Source organism: Macaca fascicularis, chromosome 17 (assembly GCF_037993035.2).
Source record: "Macaca fascicularis isolate 582-1 chromosome 17, T2T-MFA8v1.1".
Classification (NCBI taxonomy): domain Eukaryota; kingdom Metazoa; phylum Chordata; class Mammalia; order Primates; family Cercopithecidae; genus Macaca; species Macaca fascicularis.
The window spans coordinates 72008051-72029190 of NC_088391.1; the positions used below are offsets into that span (position 1 = coordinate 72008051).

Here is a 21140-nt window from a genome sequence, read left to right on the forward strand (position 1 = left end):
CACTTTGGGAGGCCGAGGCGAGTGAATCACTTGAGGTCAGGAGTTCAAGACTAGACTGGCCAACATGGTGAAACCCCATCTCTACTAAAAATACAAAAATTAACCAGGTGTGGTGGCACACGTCTGTTATCCCAGCTACTTGGGAGGCTGAGGCAGGAGAATCATTTGAATCTGGGAGGCGGAGGTTGCAATGAGCCGAGTAGATCACACCACTGTACTCCATCCTGGGCAGCACAGTGAGACTCTGTCTCAAAAAAAAAAAAAAAAAAAGGAAGGAAGGAAGAAAGAAAAAGAAAGAGAGAAAAGAAAGAAAGAAGAAATAAAGAAAACAGAAAGAAAGAAAGTAAGAGAAAAGAAAAGTTAATTCATGAAAAGGTTTATGGTCAACATTACCTTATTCTGTGGCCCATGAAATAATGTTAAGAATACTCAAACTGTCACTGTCTGTATTGTTGTGAGGCCTCACAACTGTCAAATTTTATCCCCACTTTATTCATGAGAAAACCAAGGTTCAGAAAGTTTAAGTCTCTTAAAAGTAACAAGTATAATGGGTTCAAGTACTTATTAAATGTTACCCTTCATATACTTTCCCTTTTGGTTCAGAGGCATAGAATTTCATTGTTCTTATTCGTTAAAAATCTTCTTGTTATTTTGTTGTGTAATCTTATAAAACTCTTTACACATTCATCCCTTCCCTTAATGGTTAATATTATATTTAAAGCATTTTTTCCCATGATAGCTATGGTTCAGGAAAACTGTACAACATTCACATAACAAACTGAATTGTTATTTTAGTAAGGCAAGAAGGCTCTGTTAAATAAAGGCAGCAAAAGGTGAACAGATGATTAAATCAGTGTGCTGACATTGTGATTTTTGTTCTTGTTTCTTAGAGGCATGGTTCAGAGGGCATTCTTGCAGGAGAACATCTCTGCTAGCTCAAAATGTAAGAGTTGAGTCTCATCAAATAAAAATGTGAGAACTGTTGAAACTGTATTAATATATGCTTCTCATTTGAGGTAAATCCTCTTAATCCCAGATTCCTCACTATGGTCTAGAAAATCATAGTTCTGAAGCCTTAGGCTTTTGCTACCTCTAAGTTATGGTAGATATCTAAACTAAAAGATCCTGTTGAGAAAAATATTGAGTTTTATGGACTCCCTAATGCTTGACACAGCAAATAAATAAATAAATAAATAAATGATTAAATGCTCTAGAAAAATGTATAGAGAGTAATTTGCAGAAAAGTCGTCAACATTGATGAGGGTGGTTAGGCTTACCTCTTCAAAGAGATGACTTTTAAACAAAGTTCTAAATGAAGAGAAAGAGACACCCCAAATAACACCTAAGAGGGTGGTTTGCTAGGCCTAGGATCATTAAGTCACAGCAAAAGCTCAAAAAAGGGAGTGAGCATTGGGTGTTTGAGGAATAAAAAGAATGTCTTTGTGGATGAAGCCAAGCAAATAAGAAGAATTAAAAGAGATAAAGTCCTAATGGATGAGACCAAATCCTGTAGGACCTTACAAGATATTATAAGCAATTTTGTTTTTAACCTAATTACTCTGCAAACCATTGGAAGAAAATGATATACTTTGATGTCAATTTGGAGACATTATTCTGACTGCAAATGAACTATTTTAGCTAAGAGTAGAAACAAAGAGACCAGCTAGAAGGTTCACATGCAGTCCAGGGAAAGATTGGAGGAAGTTACTAGTGAGAGACTGCTAGATTTGAGGTATATTTTGCAACTAATGAACAAGAAGTTGAGTATAAGAACTTGAGAGGAATCAAATATCAACCCCGAGGTTGAGCCAGAGCTACTCAGTTGATGGTGATGCCATTTGCTTACCTGGAGAAGAGTAACAGGAGAAGACATTTACTGTGTAAAGCATGGATTGTACCTTATCGATCCACTTTAATATCACTACCCTGAATTCAATTGCTTCCTTGTAAATATTTGTTGATATTCCTTACTAACACATCACTGGTGTATACAAAATACAAATATATATTAGATGTGTCCATCATATAGAGTATAAAGCAGTAACAGAGTAAACAGCAAATTCATATTTTGCTAATATTGATAACATTTGTGAGACACATCCAGATTCAAAATTACCTGAAAATAAAATATAATATCATTTAAAGACTCAAAATAAACTTTAATGACTGTATCAATTAGAAAATAGTTTACTGATGACAGAAAAATAGAGGAGGGGTAATTCTTAGTTTTTAAAAATGGAGAAAGTTGGCCTAAAGCACAAAATAACAATGTTAATGATATTGGACAGAATCTCTCAATTTATAAAGAGTAAAAAAAAAAAAAAGGTAAAATGATCAGATGTATGTACAAAGACTTGAGGAAGAAGAATAGACATGTTAGAAAAAATTATAACAAACACAAGAGTAGATATAATTCAGGAGCTTTAAAGCTGTGAAATTTTAAAAAATATATCACAGATTCTCTGTCACGATATATTATAAAAGTGAGTGTCTTTTATTTACAAATTTACAAATTTAGTAAATTTGTAATGCCATCACAAATCTTATGATTATGGAAGTTCCTGCTCTTGTAAAACAAAAACAATCAGTGTGAGTCAAAATGGGAAGTTAACTGAGTAGTTCTAAAAAGGGAAGAGTTCTGGAAGTAATAAATAAATCTTAAAGCACTGAAGAAAGGAGTATCGATGCATTAAATAAGATGTGTATGGAAAACTGGAAATAGTCAAGAGTGGCACACAATTGTAAACATCCACCCTGCAAAGAAAGGATAGCTGAATGATTGATCAAATTACCAGGTCTATTTCTCATGTATGCTTTGATCATCCACAGAAAAAAAGAAAGAAAAGAAAACAAAAAGAGAGAGAAGAGGATAGAATTAGAATTGGCACCAACATGTGGGAGAATGAGTTCAACTGACTTGAATTGAGCCGCTTTGAATTGAACTGCATTGAATAAAATTGAATTGAGGGATTTGTACTAATTGTGAATAGCTGGCTGTGTGGGGGAGTGGCTGGGTGACTAGCCAGGAGCTTTATACTAAAGCCAACTATGCGAGATCACTGCAGAGTAAGTGGAAAAATAAAATGAGGTTTCGCTCGTAACAAGAATTGTATATTATGACAATAAAGTATAATTGTCAGACTAGGAGAAGAAAAAGCTATTTAGAGAGAAGGGAAAAAAAGTTGATACAAACAGATTCCATAAATCAAAGAAAACGAGGACAGAAAAGACATATAGGGATGAGAACTGTTGAAACAGAAATCTATTGAAAGATTTAACGTATTATTTATTATTAGATTTCACTATTTTCTAATTCATGGATATTACCAACTCTAAGTTGAAAGGGCTATTTTTTCTTACAACAGTTGAATGCGACACACAAATCCTCATTCTCAAATGAGAGGAGTCACTAAGGAAGGAATTGTCCACTGATAGCTCTTGAGCAATGGCAGAGCACCTCTGAGTGATCACATTGAAGCTGACAATGTCCCACGTGCTTTCTTTATAGCTTCACATTCACTATTGTTATCAAACCAAACTGGAGTCTGCAAGCCCAGCCCAGGAAGAGCAGATATTCATACCAAGGTTTGCAGTGGGAAAAGGAAGGTGTTTAATTGCAAGGCGTCAAGCTGGGAAAACTGGGCAGCTCATGCTTAAGACTTGAGCTCCCAGATGGCTTACAGGTAAGGATTTTTAAATGTGGGGGAGAGGGGAGGCAGAGGTTACAGGCGAAGTAATAAATTGACACATGAAGGTTGCATTGGCTTGACCTAAAAAGGAAGGACATCTAGAAGTGGAGGCCCACAGATCATAAATGGATTCAAAGATTTTCCAATTTTAATTGGTTAAGGAAGTCAAGATTTGTCTAAAAATTTGAGATAAGCAGAAAAGAATGTTAGCTTCGGCTCATGGGTATGACCTCATCCATGACTCTCAGGAAGAAATTCAGAACAAAGAACTGTGGTCAGAGTTTGGTCTTCAGCTTCCGCCATCTGAGGTCTATGTGCCAATAGATCCATTTGGTGTCGGTCTGAGTTTCTGAAGACAACACATGGACATCTATGTTAAGATGCTTTCTTTCGTTTCTTTCTTTCTTTCTTTGAGACAGAGTCTTGCTCTGTTGCCCAGGCTGGAGTCCAGTGGTGCAATCTCCACTCACTTTAACCTCTGCCTTCTGTGTTCAAACAATTCTCCTGCCTCAGCCTCTGGAGTAACTGGGATTACAGGTGTGCGCCAACATGTGCGGCTAATTTTTGTATTTTTAGTAGAGATGGGGTTTCACCATGTTGGCCAGGCTGGTCTTGAACTCCTGACCTCCAGTGATTCACCCACCTCAGCCTCCCACAGTTCTGGGATTACAGGCATAAGCCCACCACGTCTGGCTGCTTTCTTTAGTTTCTATAAGGAACACAACATTCATGTGATTCTAACTCTGTATTAAGCTACTATTACCTTCCTGCTTATCAAGTTGCTGTTTTAGGTCTCAAGGCTAGCTAAGTGCCTGGAATTTCTCTTTAAGAAACTTCAGATTTTCCTTTATTTCTAAGCTTGGAGGCCTCACAGGTCCCTAAGAGCTCCATCCCTAATGCTCCATCCATTTCACTATCTTCCTAAATGCAGAAGAATAAGGATTATGAAAATCTGAGTTAGCTGTCTCATTGGTGTTAACTAGGAGCAAAGCATATTTGCTGAGAAATTTCTTCTAAGCAAATTTCATTATAACAAACAGTCTCTCAGACCACAGTGAAATCAAATTAGAACTAAGGATTAAGAAACTCCCTCAAAACCACACAAATACATGGAAACCAAACAACGTGCTCCTGAATGACTACTGGGTAAATAACGAAATTAAGGCGTAAATAAAGATGTTCTTTAAAACAAACAAACAAAATTTCTTCCACCAGTTAATCTTAAATCATCTCCCTCAAGTTCAAAGTTCCACATATCTCTAGGGCAGGGACAAAACGCTGCCAGTCTCTTCGCTAAAAGATAACAAGAGTCACCTTTGCTCCAGTTCCCAACAAGTTCCTCATTTCCATCTGAGTCCACCTCAGCCTGGATTTCTTTGTCCATATTATTATCAGTATTTTGGTCAAAGCCATTCAACAAGTCTTGAGGGTATTCCATACTTTTCCACCTTTTTCTGTCTTCTTTTGAACCCTCCAAACTGTTTCAACCTCTGCCCGTTACCCAATTCCAAACCCAATTACATATTTTTGGGTATCTTTTCAGCAGTGCCCCATTCCCAGTATCAATTTACTGTATTAATCTGTTTTCATGCTGTTGGTAAAAACATACCCGAAACTGGGCAATTTACAAAAGAAAGAGGTTTAATGGACTCACAGTTCCATGTGGCTGGAGAGGCCTCACCATCATGGCAGAAGGTGAAAGTCATGTCTCACGTGGTGGCAGACAAGAGAAGAGAACTTGTGCAGGGAAACTCCCTTTATAAAACCATTAGATCTTGTGAGACTTACTCACTATCATAAGAATACCACAGAAAAGACACACCTTCATGATTCAACTGTCTCCCACTGGGTCCCTTCCACAACACATGGGAATTATAGAAATTCAAGATGAGATTTGGGTGGGGACACAGCCAAACCATATCGCCTTGGAAGACAACCTATGCAGTACCATTCAGGACATAGGAACGGGTGAAGATTTCATGATGAAGACAAAAGCAATTTTGCAACAAAAGCAAACCTGACAAATGGGATCTAATTAAACTAAAAAGCTTCTGCACAGCAAAGGACACTGTCAAAAGTGAAACACACAGCTGATAAAATGGGAGAAAATTCTTGCAAAATGTGCATTTAACAAAGATCTAATATCCAACATCTATAAGGAACTTAAATCTACAAGAGAAAAATCAAACCACCCCATTACAAAGTGGGCAAAGAACATGAACAGACACTTTTCAAAAGAAGACATACGTGTGACCAACAATCATTAAAAAAAAAAAAGCCCAATATCACTGATTATTAGAAAAATGCAAATCAAAACCACAATGAGATACTATCTCCTGCCAGTCAGAATGGCTATTATTAAAAAATCAGAAACTAACAGATGCTAGCAAGGTTTCAGAGTAAAAATAATGCTTATACACTGTTGGTGGATGTGTAAATTAGTTCAATAATTGTGGAAGATTGTGGCAATTCATCTAAGAACTAAAAACAGAAAAACCCTTCAACTCAGCAATCCCACTACTAGGTACATGCCCAGAGGAATATAAATTGTTCTATTATAGACACATGCACATGTATGTTCATTGCAGCACTACTCTCAATAGCAAAGACATGGAATCAACCAAAATGTCCATCAATGATAGACTAAATTTAAAAAATGTGATACATATGCACTATGGAATACTATGCAGCCACAAAAAGAATGACATTTTGTCCTTCGCAGAAACATGGATGGAACTGGAGGCCATAATCTTTAGCAAACTAATGCAGGAATAGAAAATCAAATACTGCATGTTCTCACTTATAAGTGGGAGCTAAATGATGAGAACACATGGACACTTTGAGGGAAACACAGTGTGGTCTATCAGAGGATAGAAAGTGGGAAGAGAGAGAGGAACAGGAAAATTAATTAATGGGTACTAGGCTTAATAGCTGAGTGATGAAGTAACCTGTACAAAACCCCCCTGTGACACAAGTTTATCTATATAACAAACCTGCACATGTACCCCTGAACTTAAAAATCTTGGTTTTGTCACAACTCTGAGTGGCATCAACATATTTCCAAACTAGGAGTGCAGTGGCGCTATCTCGACTCACTGCAAGCTCCACCTCCCGGGTTCACGCCGTTCTCCTGCCTCAGCCTTCCAAGTAGCTGGGACTACAGGCACCCGCCACCTCGCCCGGCTAATTTTTTTGTATTTTTAGTAGAGACGGTGTTTCACCGTGTTATCCACGATGGTCTCGATCTCCTGACCTCGTGATCCGCCCACCTCGGCTTCCCAAAGCGCTGGGATTACAGGCGTGAGCCACGGCGCCCAGCAGACTTATTTTTTAACTGTAATTTGAGAGGTATAAATTACAATGATTTCTTCCTATTTTAGCTCAAACATTCTCTACATCGCATTATCTTTTGTGTCTTTTTTTGCTCACGAATTATTTCCATTGTTATACTGGTAGCAAAATTAATATTAATGCAGCTTATGTATATTATAAATAACTGGTTCCTAGAATATAAAAAACAGTAATGTATTAGGAAGATAAGCATATCCTACTATAAAATATTTTTGATTGAAGGATTCTAATAACTTGCAGCAAACAAAATATTTTGATCCATTTTGCAGTTTTAAATCATTCATGAAATGTTAGCAGAATTGCAAATATATGACACTTAAGTATCAGTCACAGAGACTGCCATCTATGGCTGTGTTCAAAATCCAGTCCATTGGTCATCTTTGTAAACAAAGTTTTATTGGAACACTACTACATCCATTTGTTTATGAATTGCTTATATCTACTTTTGCTCTATTATGGCAGAGTTGACTAGCTGTGAGAGAGGCCTTATGGTCCTATGGTCGCACAGACTTAAATACACAACCTGATCTTTTACAAAAAAAATTTGCCTATCTTTATTTTATTTGTGAAATAAAATACACCACCATCATTGTTACTACAATGGGTAATTTTTATTTTAGGATAAAAAGTACAAATAGTTACTGAATATAAAGGCTATACGGAAAAAGAATACATCATGGTGCAATTTGATAAAATAGACATTAAAAAATTTTGGAACTTTCACCTTGCTTAGTATTTGCTCTGTTTTCTACCCTAAGCAAGTACTGCAGCTGCAAACTCAATCAACGTATTAGCCTTCGCGAAGTAACTTTGTAGGTTTCCCCTTCTTGGTGCGTTGTTATAATTATATGCGTTAAATGCCTTAGAGATTTATCAGTCTTAAAATCATAGATTATTTATAAATCTTTGCTTTGTTGTATTTTCTTTGGTATTGCCCCTTACATTTTATTTTAAAGAAAATGAAGTAGTAAAAATTATTTTGTTAAAAGTAAATCTAATCGGAGACACTCTTCTACTTTAAAAATAAAATATTTAAGGCTTGCTCGGGTTCAAATTCTGTTCTTAACAGTAAAGTAAGAAGTGGTGCATTTGTGTTTCTGTGACCCAGTGTCTCTGCTGGGGATCTGGGGTGTGGTAGAAATGAGTTAATGAACGGAAAGGGAAAGTCCAAAAGGAGAAATTTCCCAGGCACATGGCAAGCCCTGGAAATCATGGGCATAATACTTTCAGAAAATCCAGTGTAGTGTTCTCCCTAAGGCCATAATGAAGTAAAATATTTTAAAGATACATTTATTGCTATCATCTGCAGAAAAAAAGCAATGGTCTTGCAAGGAATATGGGGCCCATGAAGAATTATGCAGCAAAATTTGGGTATATAATTACATTTTTTAATCTTTAAAAATACAAGATACTTTAAATTGAGCATGAGTCTTTATTATGCTGTAATTTATAAGTGGACATTTTGCTACTAATATTTTTTACCTTTGTGCTTAACTTTCTCAATTCTTTTTTCCTTAACTTTAGTGTTGACACATGAGATGTCAAATATCAAAAAACCTATACTTAAATCTGATGGTGCATTTATATGCACTTAAGTGTATTTATCTAGAAAGTCCTTAAAACTCACTGATTTCTACAGATAGTTTTTTAAAAGTAATTTTCCCAATTATTCATTAGCTATTTTTTCATTCCTATGGTATAGTAGATAATTCTAAGGCCTTCCTTATTTACTTCTTCAAAAAAAGGTATTTCCTTCAGTCACTATTAATACTATATTTAGAACACGCTCAAATTCCAAAACTATGCGGTAACAGAAATAGATGAGAATTTAACACTTTGCAAAAGTATATAGTAGTTCTTGTGAACTAAAACTAATTGGTATACACAATGACTATGCATTTAGTTATACCTGGCAATAACTATATCACAATTCTTTTGTAGTTAGATCAAGGTAGGACTTACACAATTATCAAGACGGTGATATACAAAACCCTCAAAATGAGTCAGCCTTGGGAAGAATGGGAAAGATCATGTCACAAAGTGGCAACATGTATTTTCATATAAGAGGTCATTATGTTTTAAGATATAAAACATATAAGTGCGCAATATACAGTCATATAATTCGTTGAGTTATACCTAGAGTGGTTGCCTAAGCTTTTCTTGTACAATTGATTAGAAGTTTTAATAAAATTCTTGCAAATCCTCCTTGCAGCCAGCAATTATGGCTACCCTAATTTCATATAATGTTATATCAAGATAAATATTATGTTGATTATTGTGAATGTGAACACCTGGCTAATCTTTGAAATATTAATTCATTGTGCTTCTTAGACACTAGAGGAAACATCTGACTTAAAGGCAGCAAAATTTTATAATTCTAATGCAGGACAAATAATTTTATGATATGTTAAAATTTTTCTACTAAAATAAATCTTTATGTTGATATCAAATTGTGCTATTCAGAGAAAGTAGGTAACATCATTATAGGAGGCCCACTTTCTTGCTGAAATTTTAATTTCCATGATTAACATTCAACTCTTAAAATCTCTGCAGTTTGATTTTCATTTATACATTTATTCATTTAACAACATACATTCTGTTGGTGACATTCACATAACATTTTCTACTAGGAATTGCTCTTCTAAAGCTTTTATGGGTTTTGTGTGTGTGTGTGTGTGTGTTTGGGAAAGTATTTCTCCATGTTTGAAGGATAGTTTTGCTGGATATAATATTCTGGATTATATATATAATATTAAATATTGTAACTCCATAATATTGGAAGAATTTTTCCTTCAGTTCTTAGAATATACCATCCCCCTTTCTCCTCACCTGTAATGTTTTCACTGAATATTCTGCTGCCAGATGTATCAAGTCTTCTTTGTGTTATTTGCTTCTTTTTTGTTGTTGTTTTTGAGATCCTTTCTTTATTCTTGACCTTTGTAAGTTTGATTGTTATATACCTTGAGATAGTCTTATTTGGGTTGAATCTTCTCTGTGTTCTTTGACTTCCTTTCACAAGAATCTCTCTTCTACCCCAATCTCTCTCTCTACCTCTACTTTAAGGTTAAAAAAAAAAACTCTTAGATTTGCCCTTTGGAGGCTATTTTCTATATCTTGTTGGTGTTCTTCCTTCTTTTTCAAATTTCCTTTTCTCCTCTGACTCTGTATTTTCATATAACCTGATTTTGAGCTCACTAATTCTTCTGCTTGATCAATTCTGCTATTGGGAGACTCTGATGCATTTTTCAGTTTATCAATGGAATTGTTCAGCTCCAGCATTTCTGCTGGTTTTTAAAAATTATTTCAATTTATTTGTTAAATATCTGCCATAGGATTCTTAATTCCTTCTCTGTGTTATCTTGAATTTCATTGAGCTTCCTTAGGAAAACTATTTTGAATTCCCTGACTGAGAGCTCACATATATGTCACTCTGGGATTGGACTCTGGTTCCTTATTTAGTCTATTTGGTGAGGTCATGTTTTCCTGATGTGCTTAATTCTTGTGGACATTTGTCAATGTCTGAGTATCAATGGGTTAGGTATTTATTCTAATCATTATAGCCTGAACTTGTTTATACCTGTCCTTTTTGGGAGGGATTTCCAAGAATGGAAGAATAGAAGCTTTTCAGCTTCTATTTCAAAGCTGAATAGATGCTGTAACCATGCTATTGGGCTTTCCAGCCACCATAATTGTGAGCCAAACAAACCTGTTTTCAAAGGGCATTGAGTGTTGTAACCTAAACCTGTAGTCACTGAAGCCATTTTTGCACTATGGGGTGCTATAAACCCAGGAACACTGCATCTTGCCGTCTCCTCGATAAACAACCTTCATGGACTTGGGAAAGATGGGAAAATTTTCTGGCTTACCAGGAAAAATGTCTAATACTTTTTTTTCCCTTTGACTTTTTGGTGCTTATGAAGATGCTTTCTTGTGTCAATATTTGTTCAATTTGATGTTCTTGGAGAGGAATGATAACTGGAGCGATCTATTTGGCCATTTTGTTAAACCCTTCTTCCTCTTTTGTGTATTTTAACTCATTAATTAACCACTGTAACCTATGAGATAAAAACTATTATGAATAGATTAATCTTCTCCACATCAAACTGAAAAGTGACAATGCTAATTCTTGAAATTTAGATGCTGGTTTCATAATTTTTGTTTCATACCATTGCATTATTGGCAGCATATGAAGCATACAAGAATGAATATATTTTAAAATGCACTGGTCCAGTAATAAAAGTTGTATTCATTTACTAAAGTCCTGAAAGACATTTTAGTTTCTAATGCTGTGCAAAATTTTAATATTGTAAACTGTGGGTTTTTTAACTTTGAAATACATCTATGCCCTAGTAAGGCTAACCTGTTAATTGCCAGAGTACTTAGCTCTTAACAATTTCTTACTACAATTCTAACTAATTTTTATAAATTCCAAAGAGAGAAATTCTTATTTCCTGTATACCAGGAGGAAATATTTGGATATTGGCGGGATATTTAGGTAATCATAAGCTACGGTTTGAGTGTCGCCACCAAACTCATGTTGGAACCTTATTACCCATTGCACCAATGTTGCGAGGTAAAACTTTTAGAGGTGTGACCTGCCTAATGGGAGGCATTTGGGTCACGGGGTTCCACTTTCATGTATGGCTTGACATCACTCTTAAAGTACTGAATGAGTTTTTTGCTCTTTCTCTCACTCTTAAGGGACTCATTTTGTGACTGCACTAATCCGTGGGAGTGGATTAGTTCCTGCAAGAGCAGGTAGTTATAAAGAAAGGATGCCCCTCATGGTTTTCCCCTTCATATGTGTCCACTTTCCCTTTGACCTTCTACCATGTTATGACACAGCACAAAAGCCCTCACTAGAATCTGAACTGATGCTGGCACCATGCTCTTGGACTTTCCAGCCACAAAAATTGTGAGCCAAACAAACCTATTTTCTTTACATATTACCCAGCCTTAGGTATTATGTTATAGCAACACAAAGTAAATGAGACATATATATTCAAATGTTACCCACCTGAGAGGCAAGGTCTGTTTAAAATTATACCTATTTCTGTGAAATACTCTTCAAGTACTTTATATTTCCCAAATAGCTTAATGAGTTGCATTCAATATATCAACACAGGTCCACCCCTGTCAGGAGACAGAAACAACTAGATAGGTTTTTATATGAAGAATTACTAACTAAGAATACTGTTGCTGTTAACTAGGCTATTGAAGAAGCAGCGAACACTAGTTTAGTAGAGAGGAAGTAACTGCAGCTGAGCTAAGACTCAGGAAACAAGGAAAAGAGCTTGGAAGTTTAAAAACTCAAAAATTTAGAGAAGGGGTACTATAGAGCTGAAACTCAGATCTCTGAGGAGTGTGTATTCTCTGATGAAGTTAGAGTTTTTGAGATAACAGAGGGAACTCATGGGTCTGCGATTTTAGGAGGGAGAGGCAGTTGTTGATGGCGTCAGATAGAAGCCTTCTTCCATTGAAAACTAAGATGTGCATTCAGTGCAACTCAGAGTTGAGACTCACCCACTTCCACATCTTGATTTTCAGAACAATGTACTCCTGTGCATTCTGGCTTATGGGAGAGACATCTCCATATATTGGTTGCTGATGTAAAGCATATACTGCCACATACATGATACAACTCAATTCTCTTAGAATGTTGTCATTTTGCATGATAGCATCTGCTTCAGGAGAGCTTTCACTCATGGCAGAAGGTGAAATGGGAACAGAAACTTCACATGACAAAAGTAGGAGCAACAAGGAGAGAGTAGAGGAGGTGCCACACTTTTAAATGACCAGATCTCATGAGAACTCACAATCATGAAGACAGAATCAAGCCATGACGGATCGTCTCCCATGACCCAAACACCTCCTACCAAGCCTTACCTCCAGCATGGGAGTTATCATTCAACATGACATTTGGGTAGGGCAAAATATCCAAACTATATCAATGACTTAGTAATCAATGAATATTCTCAAGTTTACCAACCACTCAAAATAAATATATCACTGTGCCCTCATAGTTTGCAATGCCACACACCAACATAACCACTGTTCCTACAGATAAAACTGCAAGAAACCATTCTTGCTGGGCATGGTTACTCACGCTTGTAATTCCGGTACTTTGAGAGACCAAGGCTGGAGGACTGTCTGAGACCAGGAGTTTGAGACCAGCCTGGTCAACAAAGTGAGACTCCAGGTACACACACATGCACAAACAAACATACAAATTAAAAATAATAATTAGCTGAGTGAGGTGGCACTTGCCTGTGGTCCTACTTACTCAGAAGGCAAAGGCAAGAGGATCACTTGAGCCCATGAGTCTGAGGTTACAGTGAGGCATGATCACACATATACATGCCACCCTTGGTGACAGGGTGAGAACCTGTGTCTTAAAAAGAAAAGAAAAAAAAAAAAAAACAGAAACATTCTGACTTTTTATTATCACAACTAAATGAAATCAAAACTTTGTAGTTTCCCAAAATGTGCAAATACCTTTTGCTAGGCTTTAATGCATCCCTTAAAGTTCATATGTTAAAACTGAATTGTCAATGTGATAGTACTAAAAAGCAAAACCTTTAGAAGGTGATTAAATAATGGAGTGCTCATGAAGGGAATTAGTAGTATTTTCAAACCTAATAAAGAAATTGGAAGGAACTGGCAAGGCATTTTTTTTCCCTTAGACCTTAAGCCATGTGAGAATATAGTTCAAGTCTCCATATTGGAAGCAGAGTCTGAACCTTCACAAGATGAATCTTCCAGTGCCTTGATCTTGGACTTCTAGTATCCAGAAATTTGAGAAATAAATTATATTATTTATAAATTACCCAGCCTGTGTGGTATTTTGTTTTAGCAACACCAATGGACTAAGACACACTTTTTTCTTCTCAGATTTATTTTAGTTATAGGAGAACATTCACAGGTTTGTTACCTGAGTATATTGCATGATGGTATGATGCTGAGGTTTGGATTATCAATGATTTTATCACCCAAAGGCTTAGCATAGTGCCCAATAGTTAGTTTTCTAATCCTTGTCCTTCTCCCTCATCTAATAGTTCCATGTATCCATTGTTACAATTTTTACGTCCATGACTACCCAATGTTTAGCTCTCAGTTATAACTGAGAACATGCAGTATTTGATTTTCTGTCCTTGCATTAATTTGCTTAGAATAACGGCCTCCACCTGCATCCATTTTGCTACAAAGAACATGATTTTGTTCTTTTCATGGCTGCATAGTATTCCACAGTGCATATTTAGTACATTTTCTTTATCCAATTCACCACTGATGGCCACCTACGTTGATCCCATGTCTTTGCTCTTGTGAATAGTATGGTGATGACAAGCGAATGTGTGTCTTTTTGGGAGAAGAGTTTGGTTTTTAGGAGGTATATAATGATTAATGGGATTGCTGAGTCAAAAGATCGTTATGTTTACAGTTTTTAAAGAAATCTCCAGATTGCTTTTCACAGTGACTGGACTAATTTACATTCCCAACAACAGTGAATGAGCATTCCCTCTTCTCCACAGCCTCACTAGCATGAGTTGTTTTTTGCCTTTTAAATAATAGCCATTATGATGGTGTGAGATAGTATGTCTTTGTGGTTTGTTTTTTATTGTTGTGGGTGCATAATAGGTGTATATATTTATGGATTATGTGAGATATTTTAATACAGGCATGTAATTTATAATTAACATACCAGGGTAAATAGGGTATCCATAACCTCCAGCATTTATTTTTTGTGTTACAAACAATCCAATTATACTGTTTTAGTTACCTTTAAATGTACAATTAAATTATTATTGACAATAGTCATCCTCTTTTGCTATCAAATACTAGATCGTGTTTATTTTCTCTATTTTTTGTACTCATTAACCAACCCTACTTCCCCTCACCCCATCCCCCACGCCCACTAGGTTTCCTAGCTTCTGATAACCACTTCTCTACTCTTTATCTCCATAAATTCAATTGTTTTAATTTTTAGCTCCCACCAATCAATGAAACATGCAAACTTTGTATTTCTGTGCCTGGCTTCTTTATTTTACTTAACATAATGACCTCCAGCTCCATCCATGTTGTTGCAAATGACAGGATCTCACTTTTTATAGCTAAATAGTACTCCATTGTATATATGTACCACATTTTCATCATCCATTCATCTGTCGATGGACACTTAGTTTGCTTCCGAATCTTGGATATTGTAAAGAGTGTTGCAATAAATATCAGAGTGCAGATATCTCTTTGATATCCTGATTTCTTTCTTCTGGTTATGTACCTAAAAGTTGTATTACTTCATTGTATGGCAGCTCTAATTTTTTGTTTTTTGAGGAACCTCCAAACTGTCCTCCATAGGGGTTGTGATATTTTACATTCTTATTAATGGTGTATGAGGTTTCTCTTTTCTCCACATTCTTGCCAGCATTTGTTATCGTCTGACTTTTGGATAAAAGTCATTTTAACAAGGGTGAGATAATATCTAATGGTAGTTTTGATTTGCATTTATCTTATAGTCAATGATATTGATCACCTTATTATATACCTGTTCACCATTTATATGTCTACTTTTGAGAAATGTCAACTCAGACCTTTTGCCCGTTTTTAAATCAGATTATTAGACTTTTTTCCTATAGAGTTGTTTGAGCTCCTTATATGTTCTGGTTAAGAATCCCTTCTCAGATAGGCAGTTTACAAATATTTACCCATTCTGTGGGTGGTCTCTTCACTTTGTGAATGGCTTTCTTTGCTGTACAGAAGCTTTTCAACATGATGTAGTGCCATTTGTTCATTTTTACTTTGTTTGTGATTGCGGGTATTACTTAAGAAATTTTTGCCCACTCCAATGCCCTCATGAGTTTCTCCAAAGCTTTCTTTTAGTTGTTTCATAGTTTGAGATCTTAGATTTAAGTCGTTAACCCATTTTGACTTGATATTTGTATCAAAGATCAAATGGTGAGAGATTGGAATCTAATTGCATATGGATTTCTAGTTTTCCTAGCACGTTATTGATGAGAATGTACTTTTTCCAATATATGTACTTTTTGTCAAAAAAGTACAAAGATGCTTTTGACAAAGCATCCTTGTCAAAAATGAGTTCACAGTAGACGTATGGATTCATCTCTGGGTTCTCTGTTCTCTTCTGATCCATGTGTGTATTATGCCACAAACATGATGTTTTAGTTACTATAGATCTGTACTGTAATTTTTAGTCAGATAATGTGATTCCTCCAGTTTTATTATATTTCCCTTAGGATATCTTTAGCTATTTGTGGTTCCATATACATTTTATAATTGTTTTATCTATTTCTGAGAATAATGTCGTTGGTATTTTTATTGAGATTGCATTAAATTTTTATTGAGGTTGCTTTGGATAGTATGGACATTTTATTAACAATATTAAGTCTTACAGTCCATTAACAGGGAATATATTTCCATTTCTTTGTGACTTCTTCAATTTATCAAATCAATATTTTATAGTTTTCATTGTGGAGATCTTTTACTCCTTTGCTTAAATAAATTCCTAGGTATTTTATCTTGTAGCTATCATATGGTATTATTTTCTTGATTTCTTTTTATGATTATTTGCTTTTGGCATATAGAAATGCTACTGATTTTTGTATGTTGTTTTGTATTCTGCAACTGTACTGAATTTATTTATTAGTTCTAATAGTTCTTTAGTGGATTCTTTAGGTTTTTCCAAATATAAGATTATATCATCTGCAAACAAGGATAATTTGACTACTTCTTCTCCAATTCAGTTGCCCTTTATATCTTTCTATTGCCTGATTGCTCTAAGTAGGACTTCCAGGACCATGTTGAAGAACAGTGATGACAGCGAACATCCTTGTCATGTTCCAGATCTTACTGGAAAGGCTTTCAGGTTTTCCGCCATTCAGTATAATACTAGCTGTGGGGCTTATGTATGGCTTTTATTATGTTGAGAAGAAAATTTAAAAATTTCTTGAAACAAATGATAATAAAAATACAAATACCAAAATTTATGGAACACAATAAAAAGTAATACTAAGATGGAAGATTGTAGTTTTAACATCCTTCATCAAAAGGAAGAAAAACATCAAATAAACAACTTAAAGATGCATCTTAAAGAGCTAGAAAAGCAAGAGCAAACCAAATTCAAAATGAGTAGAACAAAATAAATACTAAAGATAAGAATGGAAATAAATTTGAAATAAAGACTGTAATACAAATAATCACTGGTCATTCAGGAGCATATTTTTTAATTTGCGTATGTTTGTATAGTTTCCAAAATTCCTTTCATTATTGATTTTTAGTTTTACTCTATTGTGGTCAAAGAAAGTGCTTGATATTATTTCATTTTTAAAAATGTTTTAAGACTTATTTTTGTGAGCTAAAATATGGTCTATTCTTGTGAATAATGTATGTGCTAAGGAAACAGTGTCTATACTGCCACCATTGGATGGCATGTTATGTAAATAACTTTTTGGCCAATTCGGACTATAGTGCAGATTAAGTCTGATGTTTCTTTGTTGATTTTCTGTCTGGAAGATCTGTATAATGCTGAAAGTGGGGTGTTGATGTCTCTGGCTATTATCATATTGGGGTCTATTTCTCTCTTTTGCTCTAATAATATTTGCTGTATGTATTTGGGTGCTCTAGCACTGGGTCTATATATAGTTACAATTGTTATTATTTTCTCAATAAATTGACTCCTTTATCATTATATAGTGACCTTGTTGTTTCCTGGACTTTTTGTTTTGAAATCTATTTCGTCTGACATAAGTGTAGCTACTCCTGCTTTATCTTGTTTCCATTGGCATGGAATATCTTTTTCCATCCCTTTGTGCAGTCCGTGTGTGCATGCATAGGTAAAATGTAGGCAACAGATCACTGGCTATCTTTTTTTTAAAAGAATCAATGTAAACACTCTATGTTGTTTGATAGGAGAGTGACATGGTTAGGTTCTGTGTTCCCACCCAAATCTCTTCTTGGATCGTAATTCCCAGGAGTTGAGGGAGAGACCTGCTGGGAGGTAACTGGGTCACAGAAGTAGTTTTTCCCATGCTTTTCTTGTCATAATGTGTGAGTTCTCATAAGATTTGATGATTTTACAAGTGTTTGACATTTCCTCCTATACACACTCTCTCTGTTTCTTCCATCAGATAGTGAAGAAGGTGCCAGCTTCCCCTTCTGCCATGATCGTAAGTTTCCTGAGGCTTCTCCAGCCAGGTGGACCTGTGAGTCAGTGAAAACTCCTTTGTTTATAAATTACCCAATTGTGGATAGTATTTTTATTGCAGTGTGAAAATGAACTAATACGGTAAATTGGTAGCTCAGAAAGTGGGGTACTACTATGAAAAGTGGGTACCCAAAAATGTGAAAGTGACTTTGGAACTGGGTATCAGGCAGAAGTTGGAACAGTTTGGAGGGCTCAGAGGAAGACAGGAAGATGTGGGAAATTTTGGAAATTCCTAGAGACTTGTTGAATGGTTTTGACCAAAATGCTGTTATGGTCGATGAAGTCCAGGCTGAGGTTGTCTCAGATGAAGATTAGGAACCTATTAGGAACTGGAGTAAAGGTCACTCATGCTATGTTTTAGTGTAGTGACTAGTGGCATTTTGCCCCTGCCTTAGAGATCTATGGAACTTTGAACTTGAGATAAATAATCTGAAACTTAAACTTATGCTTAAAAGGGAAGAAGAGTATAAAAGTTTGCAGCCTGATGATGCAAGAGAGAGAAAAACTCATTTTCTGGGGAGAAATTCACACCAGCTGAAGAAATTTGCATAGGTAATGGGGAGCCAAATGTTAATAGCCAAGACAATGGGGAAAATGTCTCCAGACATGTCAGAAATCTTGGCGTCAGCCCTTCCTATCACAGGCCCAGAGGACTAGGGAGAAAAATGATTTTGTGGGCCAAGCCCAGGGCCCCTGCTGCTCTGTGCCACCTCAGGACATGGTGCCCTGTGTCCCAGCTGCTTAAACTCCAATTGTGGCTAAAAGGGGCCAATGTACAGCTTTGACCATTGCTTCAGAGGGCACAATTCCCAAGCCTTAGTGGCTTCCACATGGCATTGCGCCTGCAGGTACACAGAAGTAAAGAATTAAGGTTTGGGAACCTCTCCCTAGATTTCAGAGGATGTATAAAAATGCCTGGATGTTCAGGCAGAAGTCTGCTGCAGGGGTGGACCCTTCATGGGGAACCTCTGCTAGGACAGTGCAGAAGGGAAATATGAGGTTGGAGCCCCCACACAGAGTTCCCACTAGGGTATTGCCTAGTGGGGCCGTGAGAAGAGGGCCACTGTCTTCCAGATCCCAGAATGGTAGATGAACTGAAAGTTTGCACCATGCACCTGGAAAAGCCACAGATGCTCAATGCCAGCCATGAAATCAGCTGTGAAAGCAGCTATGGAGGCTGTACCCTGTAAAGGCATAGTGGCAGAGCTACCCAGGGCCATGAGAGCCGATCTCTTGCATCATCTTGATCTGGATGTGAGTCATGGAATCAGAAGAGATTATTTTGAAGCTTTAAGATTTAATGACTGCCCCACTAGGTTTTGAACTCACGTGGGGCCTGTAGCCTTTGTTTTGGCTGATTTCTCTTATTTGACATGGGAGCATTTACCCAGTGCCTGTACCCCCACTGTATCTAGGATGTAACTAACTTGCTTTTGATTTTACAGGCTCATAGGCAGAAGAGACTTGCCTTGTCTCAGATGAGACTTTGGATTGTGAACTTTTGAGTAAATGCTGAAATGAGTTAAGACTTTGGGCGACTGTTGGGAAGGCATGATTGGTTTTAAAATGTGAAAAGGCATGAGATTTGGAAAGGGCTAGGGGCAGAATGATATGGTTAAGCTTTGTGTCCCCACCCAAATCTCATCTTGAATTGTAATCCCCAGGTGTTGAGGGATAAACCTGGTGGGAGGTGATTAGATCACTGGGGGAGTTTGCCCCATGGTGTTCTCATGATAATGCATGAGTTCTCATGAGATATGATGGTTTTATAAGTTTGACATTTCCTCCTACACACACTCTCTCTGTCTCTCCTGCCACCTTATGAAGAAGGTGCCTGCTTCCCCTTCTGCCATGATTATAAGTTCTCTGAGACCTTCCCAGCCATCGGGAGCAGTGAGTCAATTAAACCTCCTTTGTTTATTAAATTACTCAGTCTTGGGTAGTGTCTTTATAGCAATGTGAAAACGGACTAATACAGATAATTTAGTCCATTTACATTCAGTGTAATCGATAATAAGTAAGGAATTACTCCTGCCATTTTGCTATTTGTTTTCTGGTCTTTTCTTCCTTTTTTCTTTCCTTCCTGTGTTCCATTTAGTGAAGGTGATTTTTCTCTGGTGTTAGAATTTGATGTCTTGCTTTTTATTTTTTATTTTTTTGTATCCTTTGCATGTTTTCACATTTGTTGTTACCATGAGGCTTGTAAATACCATCATATAACCCATAATGTATGCTGATAACAACTTAACACTGTTTGCATAAACAAATAGAAAACTAATACAAATTCTACATCCTATATCCCCCACATTTTAGCTTTTTGTTGCTTTTACTTATATCTTTTTTTTTTTTTTTTTAAGATGGAGTCTCGCTCTGTCACCCAGGCTGCAGTGCAGTGGTGTGATCTCGGCTCACTGCAAGCTCCACCTCCCAGGTTCACACCATTTTCCTGCCTCAGCCTCCCGAGTAGCTGGGACTACAGGCACCTGCCACCATGCTTGGCTAATTTTTTGTATTTTTAGTGGAGATGGGGTTTCACTGTGTTAGCCAAGATGATATTGATCTCCTGACCTCATGATCCACGTGTCTCAGCCTCCCAAAGTGCTGGGATTACAGGTGTGAGTCACTGCGCCTGGCCCTCTTTTACTTATATCTTATTGTAGTATTTGTGCCTTGAAAAGTTATTGTAGTTATTACTTTTGATTGGTTCAATGTTTATTCTTTCTACTTAAGAGTACTTTATTCCTCTTCCTGTGTCCAAGTGATCTCATTGTTCACAGGAAGGGGAGCATCACACACTGGGTCCTATTGTGGGGAGGGGGGAGCGGGGAGGGATAGCACTAGGAGATATACCTAATGTAAATGACGAGTTAATGGGTGCAGCACAC

General features: G+C 36.5%; 1 long non-coding RNA gene across 1 annotated transcript in view; it reads left to right on the forward strand.

Moving 5' to 3' along the window:
* Nucleotides 1-835: 835 nt before the first annotated feature.
* Nucleotides 836-21140, forward strand: part of LOC123569812 (uncharacterized) — an 85341-nt gene continuing 65036 nt past the window's right edge. Inside the window, exons 1-2 of the long non-coding RNA XR_006693618.3 lie at nucleotides 836-943; nucleotides 3509-3683. This is a non-coding gene — a long non-coding RNA (uncharacterized lncRNA). The remainder of the gene's footprint in view (nucleotides 944-3508; nucleotides 3684-21140) is intronic.